Source organism: Sarcophilus harrisii, chromosome 3 (genome assembly GCF_902635505.1).
Source record: "Sarcophilus harrisii chromosome 3, mSarHar1.11, whole genome shotgun sequence".
NCBI classification, from domain to species: domain Eukaryota; kingdom Metazoa; phylum Chordata; class Mammalia; order Dasyuromorphia; family Dasyuridae; genus Sarcophilus; species Sarcophilus harrisii.
Window position 1 is genome coordinate 27,332,436 of NC_045428.1, and position 17,799 is coordinate 27,350,234.

At 38.2% G+C, this 17,799-nt stretch overlaps 1 protein-coding gene across 5 annotated transcripts in view; it reads right to left on the reverse strand.

Annotated features, from left to right (window-relative positions):
• The window catches only part of MECOM (MDS1 and EVI1 complex locus), a 668,000-nt gene that overhangs the window by 388,631 nt on the left and 261,570 nt on the right, over positions 1-17,799 (reverse strand). The window lies entirely within an intron of this gene.

A 17,799-nucleotide genomic window follows, 5' to 3' on the forward strand; every position in this document is an offset into this window, starting at 1 on the left:
TGAAGTGACTTAGCTAAGATTACAGGTTTCAGCAAAGCTGGGGACAACTTCCCGTGTGTTTCAGTCCCAAATTCATCCCACTCTTCCATGCTCAGACTCAATGTTCCTAGACCACATCCATTTTCAAAGAAACTTACAGCAGACTATGAGAGAGAAGGATCAGGATTAGACCTGTGGGTTTTTTGACAAAAGGGAACTCCCAGATGAGGGAACTCCTTCTCCCACTGCAGCTCAGCACCTTTTTGTCTTAGAGAATTGTCTAGAGCGTGGAAAGATTAAGTGAATTGCCGGAGATCACAAGACCAGTGTGAGTAAGGGTTGATTCTTGAACCCTGATCTTTCTGACTCAAGGATCATCCCTCTATCCACTATGTCCTTCTGCCTTTCCACTGACTACATATCCAGAATCAATAATAGTGGTTGTGAAAAAAACAAAATTAGGGAGTAGAATTCAGATACCTGGATAAACCACATGGCTATAAGTCAGTTTTCTCATCCGTAAGACGAGGATAATAATAGTTTTATTTGAGGCTTTCTACTATATAGACTAGACATGAGGGTAAAGAAAAAAAAAAAAAGAAATGTCAGCTCTGAGACTATATCTACCATAAATGATACTTCTATGAGTAAAGCTGAGAGACTGAATCTTCTCTCCATTTGTACAAAGTTGTTCAACTAGAGGCTGATCTCAGGTTGAGCTTTGGTTAGGAGCAGATGTCTTGAGAGGAGGAATCATTTTTCATTTTTATCTCTGCATCCTGAGCTTTGCCCAGCGTTTGGCGTGGAGGTAGATAGGATGGGAGAAATTGTGCTCCATTTGATACTTTAGCTCAGTATTTCCATGACATTCATCTCTCTTTGGTCTCCTCTCATATGGCTAATCACTCTTTCTGAAACTCCTTTACTGGATCAATAACCATTATCATTCTCCCTAGTTGTAGATCTATCCCAAGGCTCTATCCCATCTTCTTTCTAAACTCTCTTGATAGCTTCATCAGACTCACTAGGGTTTAAATGACCCCTATCCTAATGAGTCCCAGATTATCTAGCTATCTTCCTTTCTATCTACTTACCTACCTTTCAATTTCTCTAAATTATATATGCCCATTTATACAAGGTGTGTGCATACATATGGATGTAGATAATGTATACATATATGTATGTTTATGTTGTCTTTCTCTTGAATTCCATTCCCACATCACCAACTGTGAATAAGACTTTTCAAACTGGTTGTGTCAGAGATATCTCATTCTCAACATATCCACAATTTTACTCACTCACACTACAAGCCCCATACCTTTTCCAGACTTCACTACACCCATCAATGGTACTATCATTCTCCCAGTCATCTAAGTTCACTTTCCCTTCCCTCCCACTCACTTAATGAGCCAGAATCTGCTTATTTCTATCTCCACAAAGTCTTCCATCCCTCCACTAATTCACACACTCTCCACTCTGACTCAGGTGCTTTTTATGTCACATGAACTATTATAGTATCCTGAAGGATCTCTCTGCCTAGAATGTCTCTCCATTCCAGTGTAGCCACCAACATGGTTTTCCTAAAGCTCAGGTCTGATCATATCACTTACACATTCTCCCTCTCTCTCTCTCCCTTCCTCTCCCACCCCTCTCTAACTTTCTCTCGCTCTCTTGTTCTCACTCTTTTTCACTTTGTTTTCTTTGTGTGTATTTTGGTGCCCCTCTCTCTCTCTCTTTGTTTTCTCTTTGTGTATCTCCCTGTGTCTGTCTGTCTCTCTCTCTCTCTCTCTCCCCCTTCCTCTCTGTCTCTCACTCTCTCTCTCTCTCTCATGCTCTCGCGCTCTCTCTCATACACACACAACAAACTAAATTGATTATATTTGACATATAAAGAGCTTCAAACTCTTTCATTTTCCCCACTTTCCCCATCTTCTCCTACCTGATTCCCCTCCAAGAATTCTTTAGTCAGCTGTACTGGTCCTGTTAGGTAGGTGCTATTATTATTCCTATTTGACATATGAGAAAACTGAAGCTGGGATAAAACAAGGGACTTGCCCAGGGTCATATAGTTATTCAATGTCTTGGGCATGAATTCAGATCTTCCAGGCTCCAGCTCCATTCTCTCTAATCACTGTGCCATGTACCTGCCTGGCTACCCAATTCCTTTATTTTATAGGTATGAAAATGGAAGCCAGTGTAGTGACTTGTCCAAGGACATGCAGATAATAAGTTCAGAGCTGGGGCCTAAACCTGGATTGAGACTTTTTCTTGATTTTTACAGTTTTTTACATTCTTTGCTTCTTGAAATCTCTTTGTCTCATGCAGTTTGTGCATATTCGCTTGTTTGCATGAAGTTCACACTGATAGAGGGTGACTTTCTTGAGGACAGGTACTATTTCATTTTTTGTCTTTGTATTCCCAGCAGCCCAGCACACATAGTGAGCCCTTTAAATAAATACTGGTTGAATTAAACCAAGATGGAAAAAGAACTAAAATATATTTATATGGCTGACTATTTTATATTTGCCCTAAAATATTTAAATGGTTTTTCAAAACTCTTGAGATCTGAGGCTCAGAGATGCCAAGAAATGTACTTCTCTGTCCCAGCCAGAATTAACAGTCCAAATGCCCGAGACTTCTGGTGAACCCATGACATTTCATCATCCTTCCAACCACCCTGCAGTTCCTTCAACAACACAAAAGAAAAACTCACTTATGGAGTGCTCTGCCCATGCCAGCCTTGGCTTAAGAGGCTGCATTCTCAGCCTGACCTTGAAAATCAAGTCACCCCTGCACTGGTGAGGCTACCAAGATCCAGGCCCTCTCCTTATCTCCCAGAGACCACCCTCCAGTTCTGAGCCCAGAAACAGCAGCCGTCCGGGAGAGCCGTTTTTCATCCTTAACTCCTCCATCTGATTTTATAAGGAAACGGTGGGAAGGCTTTCCAAGGCTTTGCTGAACCGATGGGCCATTCATTGCTCTGCCTCAACCATGACTTCCATAACAAGTTAGCGGTGAATCTCCAGTGAAGCTCAAAGTCATAGCTCATGACCCGCCGCCCAGAGGGCCTTGAAGAAGCTGTGTCATACAAGCCCCCATGGCCACCACGGTGTGAAAGAGGATAGATGTTCATCTGGAGGGTATATAATGTGGAACATGATGGGTGAACTTTCTGCATAAACAGAGCAAATCTCCAAGCTCACAGAGCCGCCTTTATTTGACAAAGATTTCACAAAGCTTGGAGTCTCCTTGAATCTATTAGAAAGCCTTCCCTGAGTGAGGAAACAGACATAGTAAATGAACCATGACTCAGAAACCCCCATGTACCAGCAAATATCCTACAGATTCCAGAGACGTTTTTATGTTCTGTCTATTTTCCTGACCGACTCATTCTAACCATCTGATTCATTTATTTTTTGTTTAATGCTTTAACCAGTTTCTGTAGATTATTATAGTCAAACAAGTGGTTTCTTTCAGGGTTGGGTTTTCCCCTCCCTGTCTCTGGAAGAGTTTCAGATTCAGATGAAGGCAGGGCTCTGTTATATACTACAATAACACACACTCCTATATATTCATCAGAGCTACAATAAGAAAAGCCAGACCTAGAACAGATATCTTGACCTAAACAAGGAAATAAGAAAAAAAAATTACAACCTCGAGGGTTCTTGCAGTAAAACCCTTGCTGGTGCAGCACCCTCCCAAATAATCAGTTGGAATAAATTAAACTTTATAATAAAATGGGAGTCAAATTGTTGTAATGGATCTCCCAGGGTTCTCAATGTTATGAGTATGTATACACACTATCTACATCAACAGAAAGCCAAAATAATTCATCATGTCAACTCCACCACCCCCTGCCCATTATAACAATCCAAAGAAAGATGTATTGCCTGTGCAATGGGCATGGTGTGTTGGCCCAAGTATACAATTCAACCACAAAGTTGGTGCTGATCCAATCTCTAGATTCCATTGCTTCTCTGAAAGATACTGACTACCTCCTAATGACAAGAAACAACAACACACACACACACACACACACACACACACACACCCCAAGCAGTCTGGCTAAAAAACTCTAGAATACAGACTTAAATATTCAGGGCCAATAGCCATATCATGGAAATGAATATTGTATCCCAAAGATACAATCCATCAGTCATGAAGCATTTTTGAAGCACCTACTATGGGCTAGGTACTGTGCTAAGCATCTATACAGATTACAACCCACCCATGCCCACCCATCTTATGTGGTCCTTGTCCACATTCTCCCTATTAATCTCCCACAAGGGGGCTTGTTCATGCTTTTTCTCTGTATCTTGAGAATACGGAAATACTAAAAGGATGCTGTTTTTCACTCTTACCCCATAAGCAGCTCTTTTTCTCTTTCATGCCTGTTTCTTTGATGACAGCCTTTAATCCACTATTCTTTTGCCGTTCCCTGTTTTCAATGTGTTGCAGCCTACCTACTCTCCATATGTACCTCCCCATTGCCCTCAGGGAGGCATTCATTTCTCACTAGTTGGAGACCTTAGTGTTCCATGAATCAGCCACACAACAATATAATTCTGAAATTTTCACTCTAGAATACAATGTTGACATTTCCCAAAGTTTATTTATTCATCTTTTGCCATCTCAGATCTGTTTCATAATCTGTGCTGGCTCTAAACCAGGATATTATATAAGTAATGTTCAATAAATGAGTCCTCAACACATGGTGAAAGTAGGAGGTTGGGGAGAGGGAGTGTGGTAGTTTCTGTCATGTAGGTATTATATTCTCCAAATATAAGACAAAAGCATAGTAGAGAAGAGTGGCTTAGTATATCATGAGACATGTTCTCTAGTCTCATAGCCTCAGGTGATAAAAAGAGAAAATCATGCAACTACTAAAACTATATCACTAAGCAAAGCAGAAGAAATGAACACGGACATGTAAGATCAGAAAAAAGCAAAATCCTTAAGTTAGTATATAAAGCCCTTGTTAATCTGACTTCCAGATTAACTCATAAAACTTTTCCAATCTTATTTCATATTATTCCTCTTTGCCAATTTATGGTTCAAGTCAAAATGACCTCTTTGTTATTCCTCAAACTTGGCATGCCATCTCCCATCACCACTTCTTTGTACTGGGTGTCTTCCGTGTCCTGAATTCATTCCCTCCTCACCTCTACTTCTTAGAATCCCAAGCTTCCTCAAAGCAAAATCAAGATACCATTTTGCCAATAAGCCAGGCTTTCCTAGTGCCTACAGTTCCTCTAGCACTAGCTCTTCCCCAGCTCCTTTGTACTAAGCTTAGTACATACTTTGTATTGATGTCTGTGCATGTGTTCTATCCCTTTCTCCTCCTGCAACCAAGTGTAAGCTCTTTGAGGGCAGGATTGTTTTGTTTTTGCCTTCAGTGTCTAGCAGAGTAAAGTATGCAATACAATTCTGGGATTAAATTGAGAGAAATTAGACCAGTATGTAGCAAGAACCAAAAAAAAATATGGACAAGCTGCGCAGTACACTGGTGCTTACAAAGTATTGAAAGGTTTCTAGCATCTTACTTAGTTGGGTCCTTCATGGGAAATTATAGGCAGACTACACACCTCTCAGATTGGCTAAGATGACAGGAAAAGATAATAACAAATGTTGAAGGGGATGTGGGAAAGCTGGGACACTAATGCATTGTTGATGGAGTTGTGAACGGATCCAACCATTCTGGAGAGCAATTTGGAACTATGCTCAAAGAATTATCAAACTGTGCATATTCTTTGATCCAGCAGCATTTCTACTGGACTTATATCCCAAAGAGATCTTAAAGAAAGGAAAGGGACCCACACATGCAAAAATGTTTGTGGCAGCCCATTTCGTAGTGGCTAAAAACTGGAAACTGAATGGATGTCCATCAGTTGGAGAATGGCTGAATAAGTTGTGGTGTATGAAGGTTATGGTATATTATTGTTCTGTAAGAAATGACCAGCAGGATGAATATCGAGAGACTTAGAGAGACTTAAATGAACTGATGCTGAGTGAAATGAGCAGAACCAGGAGATCATTATACACTTCAACAACAATACTGTATGAGGATGTATTCTGATGGATGTGGCCCTCTTCAACAATGAGAGGATCCAAATCAGGTCCAATTGATCAATGATGAACATAACCAGCTACACCCAGAGAAAGAACACTGGGAAATAAGTGTGGACCACAACATAGCATTTATACTCTTTATGTTATTGTTTGCTTGCATTTTTGTTTTTCTTTTCAGGTTATTTTTACCTTCTTTCTAAATCCAATTTTTCTTGTGCAGCTATCAACTGTATAAATATGCACACATATATTGTACTTAACATATACTTTAACATATTTAACATATATTGGGGGAAGGAGGGTTAAAAATTGGAACAGAAGGTTTGCAAGGGTCAGTGTTGAAAAATTACCCATGCATATGTTCTGTGAATATAGAAGCTATAATTTTAAAAAGGAAATTATAGGCATGAATCACACAGCATAAGATAGTATGGATGGGTTGGAATATTACCAGGGGAGAAATGCCCATTCTGGGGAAATCACACAGAATAGCTCAGCATCCTATCCTAAGCTAAAATGGACACCACAAATTGGACAGAACAGTGACACCAAAAGAAATCAAAAGAAGATGGGAATCTCTCTTTCTTGTGGATTAAATCACTTTGATGGTTGCATATTCCCTTTGGAAGCCTTTCTTTAATTACTTTGCTGCTTATAGAAGCCTGAAACTTCAAAACATGATGGAAAATTAATGTTCACCTTATGTTTCTCAATTCATTCATGCTGAAAAGTGTTTTTCACCTTTTGAAATACCTCCAGTTTGAAGCAATGCACTAATAGCATGAACTATATTAGAGACAGTTTGTGCACTCAGAAGTTTAGTAATTGCTGAAGTAAAGGGGCTAGAAGAGTAATTAGAGTTAATAGGAGATTAATTGAGCAGCATGTGGAACAGAGAGGATTGAGGCGAATTCCACCTCCAAAAACTCAAACCACACGAGGCAGTAGATGGTTTGTTCCTCGAGTGAATCACTCGTTGCAATGCCAGATACAAGTTAATATTCATGCAGCACTTTGAGGTTCCTAAAGCACTCTATGTATGATCTCATTTGATCTTCACAACAAACCTATTAGATGAATGCTGGTTTTATTCCTATTTTATAAATAATGAAACAGAAACATGGAGATGTTAAACCTCTTACCCGGGATCTCCCGATAGAATCTAAGGTGTGATTTGAATCCAGTCTTTCCCAACGTAAGGTCAAATATGCCCTATGCCATATTCCCTCTTAATCAGCAGAGATCCTTTCAGGTTAAGAACTAACTGATGAATATTTATTTGGGGGCTATCGATGAACCAAAAAGCATTTATGGATCATTCTTCTGTATAATGAATTCTTTGCTGGGCATTAGGGATAAGAAGACAAAAATAAGACAATCCTTGTCCTTAAAATGCTTATATTCCATTAGATAATCAATCATCTCTGAGTGTCATAATAGCTCTAATGTTTATATTTTGGATATGTAGTTGTATTGCTTTTCTTTTTATTGTAATTATCAAATACTATTACATCAAAACCAGCATGCCTGCAGAGTTAGATTCAATTGTCTTTAGCAACCATGATTCTTTGGTCCAACTCTTGAAAAATGGAAGTGTTCATTGAAATCTTTATACAACCATTCCTCTTTGTTACCCTAGAGAGAAGTATTTGTACCTTCAGCACCAAGCCCAAGCACCTCCTCCATGAAACCCTTCTGATTCCCTCCAGTCCAGCAGCTAGTGCCTCCTCTCACCTCACAAAAATAAATCACTTCGATTTATTTTGTATAATTTGAGCTATATTTGTTTTGTCTCCTCTGATAGTATGTAAACTCCATGAAAGTGGAGATTTGAGTTTTTGTATATGTATCTCCATCTTTTGGAACTGAATAAATGCATATTGAATAAGTGAAGGGTCCTTACAAGTATCGAGCCCACCCTATTTATTTTGTAGCTAAGGAAATGAAAGCCCAAAGCATTGAGTTTTGGTGAAAAGAATAATGAAGAACTGGGCATCAGGCAATCTGAATTCTAGTCTTAGTTTCAACTGAAAGAGTATTCATTAAGCATGTGCAAAGCAAAGCAGTCTGGGATAGTGGAAAAAGCAGTGGATTTTTGAAGCCTTAGGTTTCATTCTGGCTCTGCTAGTTATTAACAGAACAATGACTTCTCCCTAAGCTTTTGTTTGCTCATCTTGAAAATGGGTAGATTGGTCTGATTGATATCTAATGTCCCTACCAACTCCACAGTTATGTTCTTAAGACTGGGCAGCTTGGCCTTGAACTGGGTAGATCACCTTGAGTGAGTCAGGAATGAGATTCAACTCAAAAAATACCTGTGTTTTTATAGAAGGCTGTAGGCTGCCATTTCCTCATTTGCAAAGTAAGGGGAGGAACAATTTTTGCTCTTAAAAAGGTCTCTGAAATCTCTTCTAGCTTTAAGATCCTATGTTCATTAGATTAAATAATCTCTAATGACCTAATTCTAACCTTGAAAATCCTTTACATTCTGAAACTCTAAGATCTACTGGACCACATTTATATAAACCTACAAAGGACATTAACACTTTCCATTTATACATAAGAAAACTAAGTCCCAGACAGACTAAATCCTTACCCAAGGTCATACAGAAGACAGGATTGGAATCAAGATCTCTTTCCACTGTATCTAAGGTGTGATTTGAATCCAGTCTTTCCCAACAAAAGATCACCTACCTAATTGATGGCCAAGTCAGAATAGGACCCAAGTCTCCTGACTCCCAATCCCAGGTTTTGGCCACTAGCTAATTGAGCCTTATTGCTGGGAGAAACAGAAAGCATTCTTTTTTCATTTAAGCACATCTGTACCCTTAAAAGTCTCAAAGAAAGTGATGTCTAATACACTGTCCACAAGTATGTACACACTGGTCAAGTCTTTGTTAGAATAAGTTAGAAGCTGCATAAGAATTCTAAGGAGCTCAATTTCCTTAAGAATTGTGCACAAAAGCAGGGCTGAGGCAGGACACTGCAGAACACACAAGGAAGACGTGCGCCCAGTAGAGATCAAAGGGATTCTGGCGAACTTGCCACAATTAAGATAATGACTTCTCAGGACTGATTTGAGTTTACCCAGCTAGGAGTGAAATGCAGCAACTTCTTAAAAAGAAGATGGATTAACCAAGGAGGTTTCTATTTAGAAGGAAAGGCAATAGCCTGGCAACATCAAAGGAGGCCGTTTGAGGACAGAAACCATCGCTGTCTTTCTTACCACACCTTGACCCCCTTATAGACCACAGTGCCCCGGCTCCCAGGGCAAGGTGACACTGGAAAGACAATCAGAGAGGGAAAGAGCAAAATAAAGGGACTTTGGAATCCTTGCCTGAGAATGAGATGGAAGTGAGAGGGGATAGAAGTGTTTGCCTTTTTTTTTGTTTGTTTGTTTTTAAAATGCTTCATGACTTCTGCCATGGCTATTTCTCAAGATAAACAACAACAGTTTAATTTTGCAATACAGATAAGACAACCATTTGGGTGTTAACAAGTGGACCTGTAGCAAAGAATGAGAGAGGAAAGTTGGGTTCTAGTCTAAGCTCTGGCAGTAACTCTCTGATCCAATTTGAGCAAGCCATTACACCCCCCCCAAAAAAAAAAAATCTCAGCATCCTCATCTATAAAATGAAAGGAATGGACCTGATTTCTGATTCCTTTTAGCTTGATGTTCTATATTCTACAAGTCTGCGTCCAAAGGTCCCTTTCAGTACTAATGATTATCTTCTAACAGAGTAGTTCACATTCTGGGTCTTTCCAGCTCTGACAATTTCGTTTCTCATGATCATCATTTTATCAGTCAACTTCTAAAGCACTTTCCAAACATGACATTCTGTGTTCTATTTATACTTTCCAAATGTGACATTCTATCTTGTAACTGTTGACTTTTAAGGGATGTCTAAACTGTTCTAACAGTTGACTTCTAAAGGACCTTCCAAATGTGACATCCTGTGTTCTAATTGTTGACTTCTAAGATATCTTCCAAATATGATATTCTGTGTTCTAATTGTTGACTTCAAAGACACCTTCCAAATGTGACATTCTATGTTCTAACAATCTGTATAATAAGGTCCCTGCCAACTATTCTACACTCTAAAACTGTATGATCAACCATCTTATTTTAGACAATTCTCTTTTCTAAAATTAACTTTAGCTCTAATATTCTATATACTAACCACCAACATTGTAATTAAGTCTATATTCTAAGGTCTCTTTCAGCCCTTCTATCATTCTATGTTCTAACAGTCTTCATGCTAAAGTTTCTTTTAGCTCTGACCATTTATGATCTAACATTCTATGTTCAACAATTTTATTATCAAATTCTAGGTTTTTCTAACAGCCAATATTCTATGGTTCTGTCCAGTCCTCCTAACAACCTAAATTCTAACAGTCTATGGTCTATGAGCACTCTCAGGTCTGACAACATACAGTTCTAGGATTGTCCTTTGCTAAAAATCTATAGTCTCTGAATTATCGTATCAGGAGATATGCCACAAATGAAACTTTATTTAGGTAACAGGTACATACAAACAAAACAGATGATCAGTTTTCATAATCTACCAATCTGAGGGGAATGACCTCAAGATCAATCACATTGGTCATTTTAATTGACTACTTCAGTGGAAGATGATAGAAAGAAGCACTATCCCTATGCATGGGCAGCCTCACGGATGCAGCCTAAGAGGTACAATTGCAAGAAATATCTGAGGAAGACCAGAACTAATCTGAGTAGACAACTCTGAAGATATTTTAGTCAAGACAAAGTCCAAAAATGCCAGAGAGCCTGAGACTTGGCACTCAGTTGTCATTCTCCCAACAAGGATTCCCTGATAAAGTAGTTACTACTTTCCATCATAAAAGAGAAATCTCATTATCATTTTAACTCATTCAAGGTAGACTTCTTTAAAAAGCAGAGCTATCTCAAAGGTCATAATCAAAAGCAGATTTGTGGCAGAGAGACCCTCACACAATGACCAAAACAACTTAAGGCTGTTGTCTCCAGCCAATTTTGGCCAATGGAAGGGATAAATATCAGGAGTAATGAGAACTCCCTTCTTCCGGAAGGGCTCTCATAGCACCTGTCATCACAAAATAGTAGGAAAGTCTCATTTGAGATTGTCTAATTCTAATCCATCTTGTTAGAAATAAAGAAACTGAAGGGAAAGGAAGTACGTTTCCTAAGATCAAGAAGGTAGTCGAACAGCCAAAGCTTCACCCCACTGTGAGGTTTCTTTACCCCTTCATTTTATAAATGAGGAAATAGGCCTAGAGATGTTTTAAAGTGATTTGTTCAAGACCACACAAAGTGACATAGCCAAGAATGAAACCCAGAATTCCTGATTTCTAGCCCAATGTTCCTTCTGCCATATCTTCAGCAATAATATGTCATGTTTTCATAGAAAGAATAAGAAGTCAAAGAAAGTGTCCAAGTCCAACAGCCTATCCACTATTCCATTTGTTCCTTATAATAATTAGCATTTATATAGTCCTTTCAGGTTTACAAAGTACTTTACATATGTTATGCCATTTGATACTCCCAACAATACTATAAGGTATGTGGGGGTATCATTCCATTTTACAGCTGAGCAAACTAAGACTAAAGGAAGTTAAGAATTATTTGGTTATTGTCCTTCATTCTCAAAGAGGACCAAAATGACATCTCTATGTTGGCCTCTAGTTACAGGACTCGTCCGGGGTCACATACAGCCAGTATGTGTCAGGGGCAAGATTTTAACTCAAGACTTCCTGCCTCTAACAGCAAAACTCTGTGATGGTCAGCTATGATAGACTTAACTCTTCTTAGCAATGCAGTGATCCAAGGCAATTCTAATAAACTTTAGAAGGAAAATACCATTCGCATCCAGAGAGAGAACTATGGAGACTGAATGTGTATCAAAGCATGAGATTTTCACCTTTTTCCTTTTGTTTTCTTTCTCATGGTTATTCTCTTTTATTCTGAATTTTTTTCCAATATGACACATATGGAAACAAGTTAGAAGTGAATGTACACATATAATCTATATCAGATTGCTTGCTAGCATGGGAAGGGAGAGGGCAGAGAGAGAGGAAAATAAAAGAAATTTGGAAAGCAAAATCTTAAAAGTTGAAAGTTGAAAACCATCTTTATGTGTTGGAAAAATAATATACCATTTAAGATGATTTTTTAATAAAGAAAAAGAGATTTTCTTAGCCCTGAATTCAGTTCAATTCACTGTGATGGGATGCCTCTCACTTCCTAGAACATAGTAGGCACTTCATAAATGCTAATTGAACTGAAAGAAGTAAAAGGAACATATTCTTATAGATCTAGAACTGGAATGGAGTTTAGCATTGAATTTAATATCTTCAGTTTACAGATGAGGAAAACAAAGCAAGTAGATTTAATTATTTACCCAGATTCACACAGCTAACAAGATTCTAAGATAGGCTTTGAACATTGGTCTCACTGATTCTAAGTCCAATGCCCCATTCATACTGCCTCTTCCCTTACTGAAGGGCATTGTGGGATTGTGGAAAGGATATCATGTCCAAGTCAGACAAATAATCATGGGCCTCTGGCCAAGTTACCACATTTATGAGCATCAGTTTCTTCTGAGTTTGAATCCTGGTTCCAATATTTGCTCATGAACAAGTCATTTCTCTCTGAGCCTGTTTTATCATCTGTAAAATGGGGATAATACTTGCACTTCATGCCTCATAAACAGTAACCCAAGGAAAATCCTTTTGTCAGTCTTTATATATTACATAAATCTGGGTTATCATGAGCTGCTAATTTAAGCCAAGGAAAATATTTATCATTCCTCATAATTTGAAAATCTAAGAAAAGTCCTCCCTGGGTCTGCTAGGGACGTATGTCCATATGTCTATTTTCTCCATCTGCTGCGTTTGCCTAAGACTGGTCATTTGTTACCTGCTAGTTCCAATTGATTTCCTTTTGCCTTTGCTTCTCTTAGCCATGAGAGCAGAGAACAAATAGTACGATTTATATCAGCCATTTAGTACCAATCATTAGATAACAAGACCCTTTAGTGAAAGCATTTAGAGTAAAACAATACTTTAAACTTACCTTTGCTTCTATTTCCTTCTTTATTACACTAGGTTCAAAGTAAGGCCAAAAATGGTATCTCAAGGCCTATTTAGACATCCAGGAGAAGGAATGCCAAGTCATTCTAAATAAATCCCTCAGCTCCCGTAGATTTTTTATATGGTTTCAAACGCAAGTTTCCAATAAAAATCCAAGGGCTTGTTTTTTACCCCTGTCTGTTTTAGTCCCTTTCTTTGCCTATTTGGGGTAACGAGTAATAAAAATTGGCCCTTCCGAGTAGAGTCTCTCCTATAAAAACCATATTTTTGCCATCCTGTGTTTGCAAAAGAAACAAGAAGGAGGGTCCCTTGTGATAGTTGGAACTGGCCTGCCTCCAGAGGGCAATGTGTATTTGCCTACTGTGTCATGGGGTCCATCTGAATTTTTTGTCCTTTGCCATAGTAAAAAGAGATATGAAGGTGGTAGGTGGGGCTACCAAACTGGAAATTTGGACAATTGCTGGGAATGCATCCAACCTTCCAATGGAGGAAATGGAATCGTGCAAAGTGTCTGTGATTCTGTCTCTTCTAAATGTCCCATCTAGTATAAAAACAAAACTGGCATACCCTCCTGGCTCACAGTCACAGAAAGAATGGCAAACTGTCAGATCATAAGTCCTCTGCTCCCTTTTCAAAACCCACTGTCTTTCAAGAATAACAGACTTTGGAAAAAGTGGGGAGTAAATTAACATAAATCACTCAGTCACATCCCTTTTGTTTTTAGCCAAATGACGCCAAAACATTGTGGGTCTCAGTTTCCTCGATTGTAAAATGTGGGAGTGGACTAAGGAAGCTGAATGAAGGTCTCTTCTACCCTCAAACTGATGATCCTATAAAATGTAAATGTGTCTACCCCATGAACATCACACATGTAACCAGTTGGCCATAATAATGAGACTTTTCTCCTAATGGCTCAACAAGACAGTGCAAGTATTATTCCTATTTTATGAATTAGAACTTTGGGCTTAGATTCATACAACTTTACAAAATACTTTCCTCCTAACAGCCCTATAGAAATAGATAATGTAAGTATTATTCTCAGGTTCCAAATAGGGAGCTAAGGTTCAAAGTCACTCAGATTGTAAAAGATTTAACCTGATCTGAAAGCAGGTTTTTCTGATTCTAAGTCCACTTGTTCTTTCCTCTACACCATGCTCCCTTTCAGCAAAAGGAATTAAAAAGGAATAGAATTGATGATCTCTCAAGAATGGTTCAGAGCATTCCATCAGATTGGATGTGAGAAATAAGAAAGGATCTTCTCTCTGGCCACTACCATGGGAAAATTAAATCAAAGAATTATCAAAGAATATCAGTCTCATGTGCTTGAAGACCATACCAGAAACTACAGTGAAATAAATAACCACAAAAGCTGTATAGTGTCATAGGAAAAAATAAACACTGCAAGATCTGAGAACTAGGTTCAAATTTGGGGCCAAATTTAGGGCCTCCTGGGCCTCATTATCCTTATCCGTCATATGAGATATTGGAACTATATGTTGATGGATGTCCCTTCCGAATCAAAAGTTTTACTTCTATATTCTAATGCGACACATGTCTCCAACAAGTTTAGATAAAGCCTTGAGAAGATTTTTCTCTCCTGAGCATTATTATCCTCAGTACATCTTTATTTGCAAGTGTATTTCCCTGATCATTGGTCATGTCCCTGAGCCATTTCCCTGCTCTGCCTCACCCAGCCAACAGAGGCTCCAGTCCATGCAAACCCACTTCCACATCTGCCAACATAAACAAAATGTGGATGGTGGATCGGCTGCATTTTTTTCAAGCTGTGTAACGAATTCCAAAGTAAGATACAAACGACTTGTGGATTATCCGCTGTTGGGGAGTCCCTCGGTATGGAGAATCACCAGCCTTGTTTTCTTTGCCTCAATACTTGAGAAGGGACTGCAAGCAATTTTTCCTTTTTTAATTATCTTATTTCAACTTAACAGACCTCCAACAGATAAATTAGGATGTTAAACACTATAGCAGCAATATGCAAAAAAAAATAATAATAAAGTATCCATCAAGGTCTCTCATGCCTCAATTCATATTACAAATAACCAATAAGATTCTTTTTTTTTAGTCTTATTTTCTTTTCATCACCAGACAATGCAATAACTGTAACCAAATGGTATCCATCTCTTTGTGGATAATAATCTCATTATTCTGAGTACCTATTTCTCCTGCTATCTAATTTATAGACAACCAATAAGACTACATTTTCTTCAAACCATCAACTAACTAAGATTCTGATTTTTCAACGTTATATTAGATAGAGAGATCACTGTCACCCATCTCTTTGTGAGTAATAAGGTCCCGGTGCACTGGGCATCGATTCCTCCTGCTATTGAATTTTTAAATGTGTGCACAGTTGAGGTGACCCCTACATCAAAGACCAAAAACACAGCTAAGAGATAGGCAGCGCCTTCTCAAGAAACCAAACATTCTTATAAACGGAGTTAAAAGGGAAAGGTGAAAGGCCACCTCAGATGGCCCTCCTTTCCATGCCAAGGTTTTGTTTCAGCTGCGACTAAATGGGTCCTCTTGTATGGAAGGGAATAAAGAGTCAGGTAGATTCAGATTGTTTACAATGTGATTAGTCTCCTTCATAAGCCAAAAGAAAAAGTTCCTATTGGGTTTTCCTGCTGTCTGCACTTGCCCAAGCACCCTTTATACATACATGCAGTATGTACTGAAGCTGTGTAAACTTGACATTTTTTTTTTCCTTCTTCACTTAAAGGTAGGATGTATACTTCAATGTGTATGCTAAAGTTTATAATGTAGTAAATTCTAGGGAATGGAAGAGAAGCAGCTAATACCCAGCGTTCTATGTTTAATTTCATCCAAACACTTTCCTCCTTTAATATCTAGAGATGCTCCTTTGATGAGTTCCCATATTATTGCTTTTGAATTGAATAAAATGGGACCTTTCATTTTGGACCAATAATTATAAAATCTTGTAATTCTTGGGGTTTTTTTAAGTATGTTTAGATTACAATCATATTTTGGGTTGAAAAAAATGACTGGATAATAACTTCATGGAATCTTTCCATTTTCTTTAGAATAAATTCAAATCCTTTAAAAGGGTATAAGCATACCCTGAACCAGTACATAAAATGCACATCCCAAGCTCACCTATTTCTGTTGGCACGTTCTGGGCGAAATAAGCATACTTTAGAAGCCAAGAGATAGAAATGCATAATTCAGTTAGTTCTTTCTTATTTGTCCTTGGCATTAATGAAGAACAAATTAGCTACTCTCCTTGGGTGTCTACCAGAAATAATACTAACAAGTCAGGCTTGGTAATATGTTCCTTTGTAGATAAGCTCTGTGGAGAGGTAAAATAATGTCTTTTAAAAGTTTACTGTTTTCTTGTTCTAAGATGTAAATGATACGGTAAGGACTGGGAGCCGGTTCAGAAATATTTATTCCCTTAAGACAATAGCTTTTAGTCATGAGAAGAAAGAATCAGGGCCTATCAAAATGAAATAGAAAAAACAAATTTCTTTCCACTTGCAAAAAATCAGTTCAAAAAAAATAAATAAACACACCTTCTCTCCATTCATGGTCTCACTAGATCAGCTTAAGAGTCTCATGCCTGAAATTACCCTAATAGTATCCGTTAAGCAAATCTTTAAGGTAGGACATGGCATTTTTACTTTAGATGAGTCAATAAATAAAACAATACACTTAATAAAAAGTTTGAGGTCCTTTTTTTTGGTTTCAAAATGATTCCAACCAACTTATTAATCTCCAGCGTGTTTCATCAACCTTTTATGATGTGTGACCAGGAGTTTTTCAAATTTAAACTTCATTATATTATTTTGCAGTTATAAAAACCTGACCACTCTAATTCTTGGTTTTAACTACGCAATGAAGAGAAGAATGTATTCATTAGGGCCGTCCAATTTTTGAAGCCTGTGGTTTAACCACGGGGAAGGAAAATAACGATACTGACATTAACAATAGCGAGTGAGCTTTAAAAAAAAGACCCAAAGATTAATTTGGAAACAACACTATGTATTTCTATAATTAAATTAACTTGCCATTGTTTCATCTATTATGTAGATGGGGAAATAGCCACAATGATTATCCTTTCCTCTGCTACGAGGCTAAGCAGCAAGAAGTTGTTTCCTTCACTGTGGCTTCCTTAACTAGCTCCTGGGTAGAATTCATTAATTTTTATTAACAGGGAAAACATTTGTTCCCGTGACAATATTTGCATTGCCTGAATGATTTTCACCTCTGCCACAAGGTGTACGATCAGCTCATACATCACCCGATTACTTGGCGAGCCCAAAGACCCTCAGTCATTAGTGAGTGAATTAAAGATGATCTAAAGAGCTATTAATCACAGTGACAAAAACCTTAATGTTGCTGTGACCCCAGTGGAGCCTGGGGACTCAAAGGGAAGCAGAGGGAGAGAAAATGGAAACATATGTTTTCTCCAAAATAACCTACCTTAGGAGAACTGTCAAAGAGAGAGGCACATCAAACTAAGAAATTTTGCTATCACACGGCCCCTGGACTAAAGGGGTATTTTTCTTCCCATGAGCCCCTCTTTCCTTGGAATGATGATCAATATAAACAATTAAGCCAAACATATATGTTATCTTTGCATCTCTAATCTATTCAAGTTTGGGACTCCAAGACTAGTGTTTC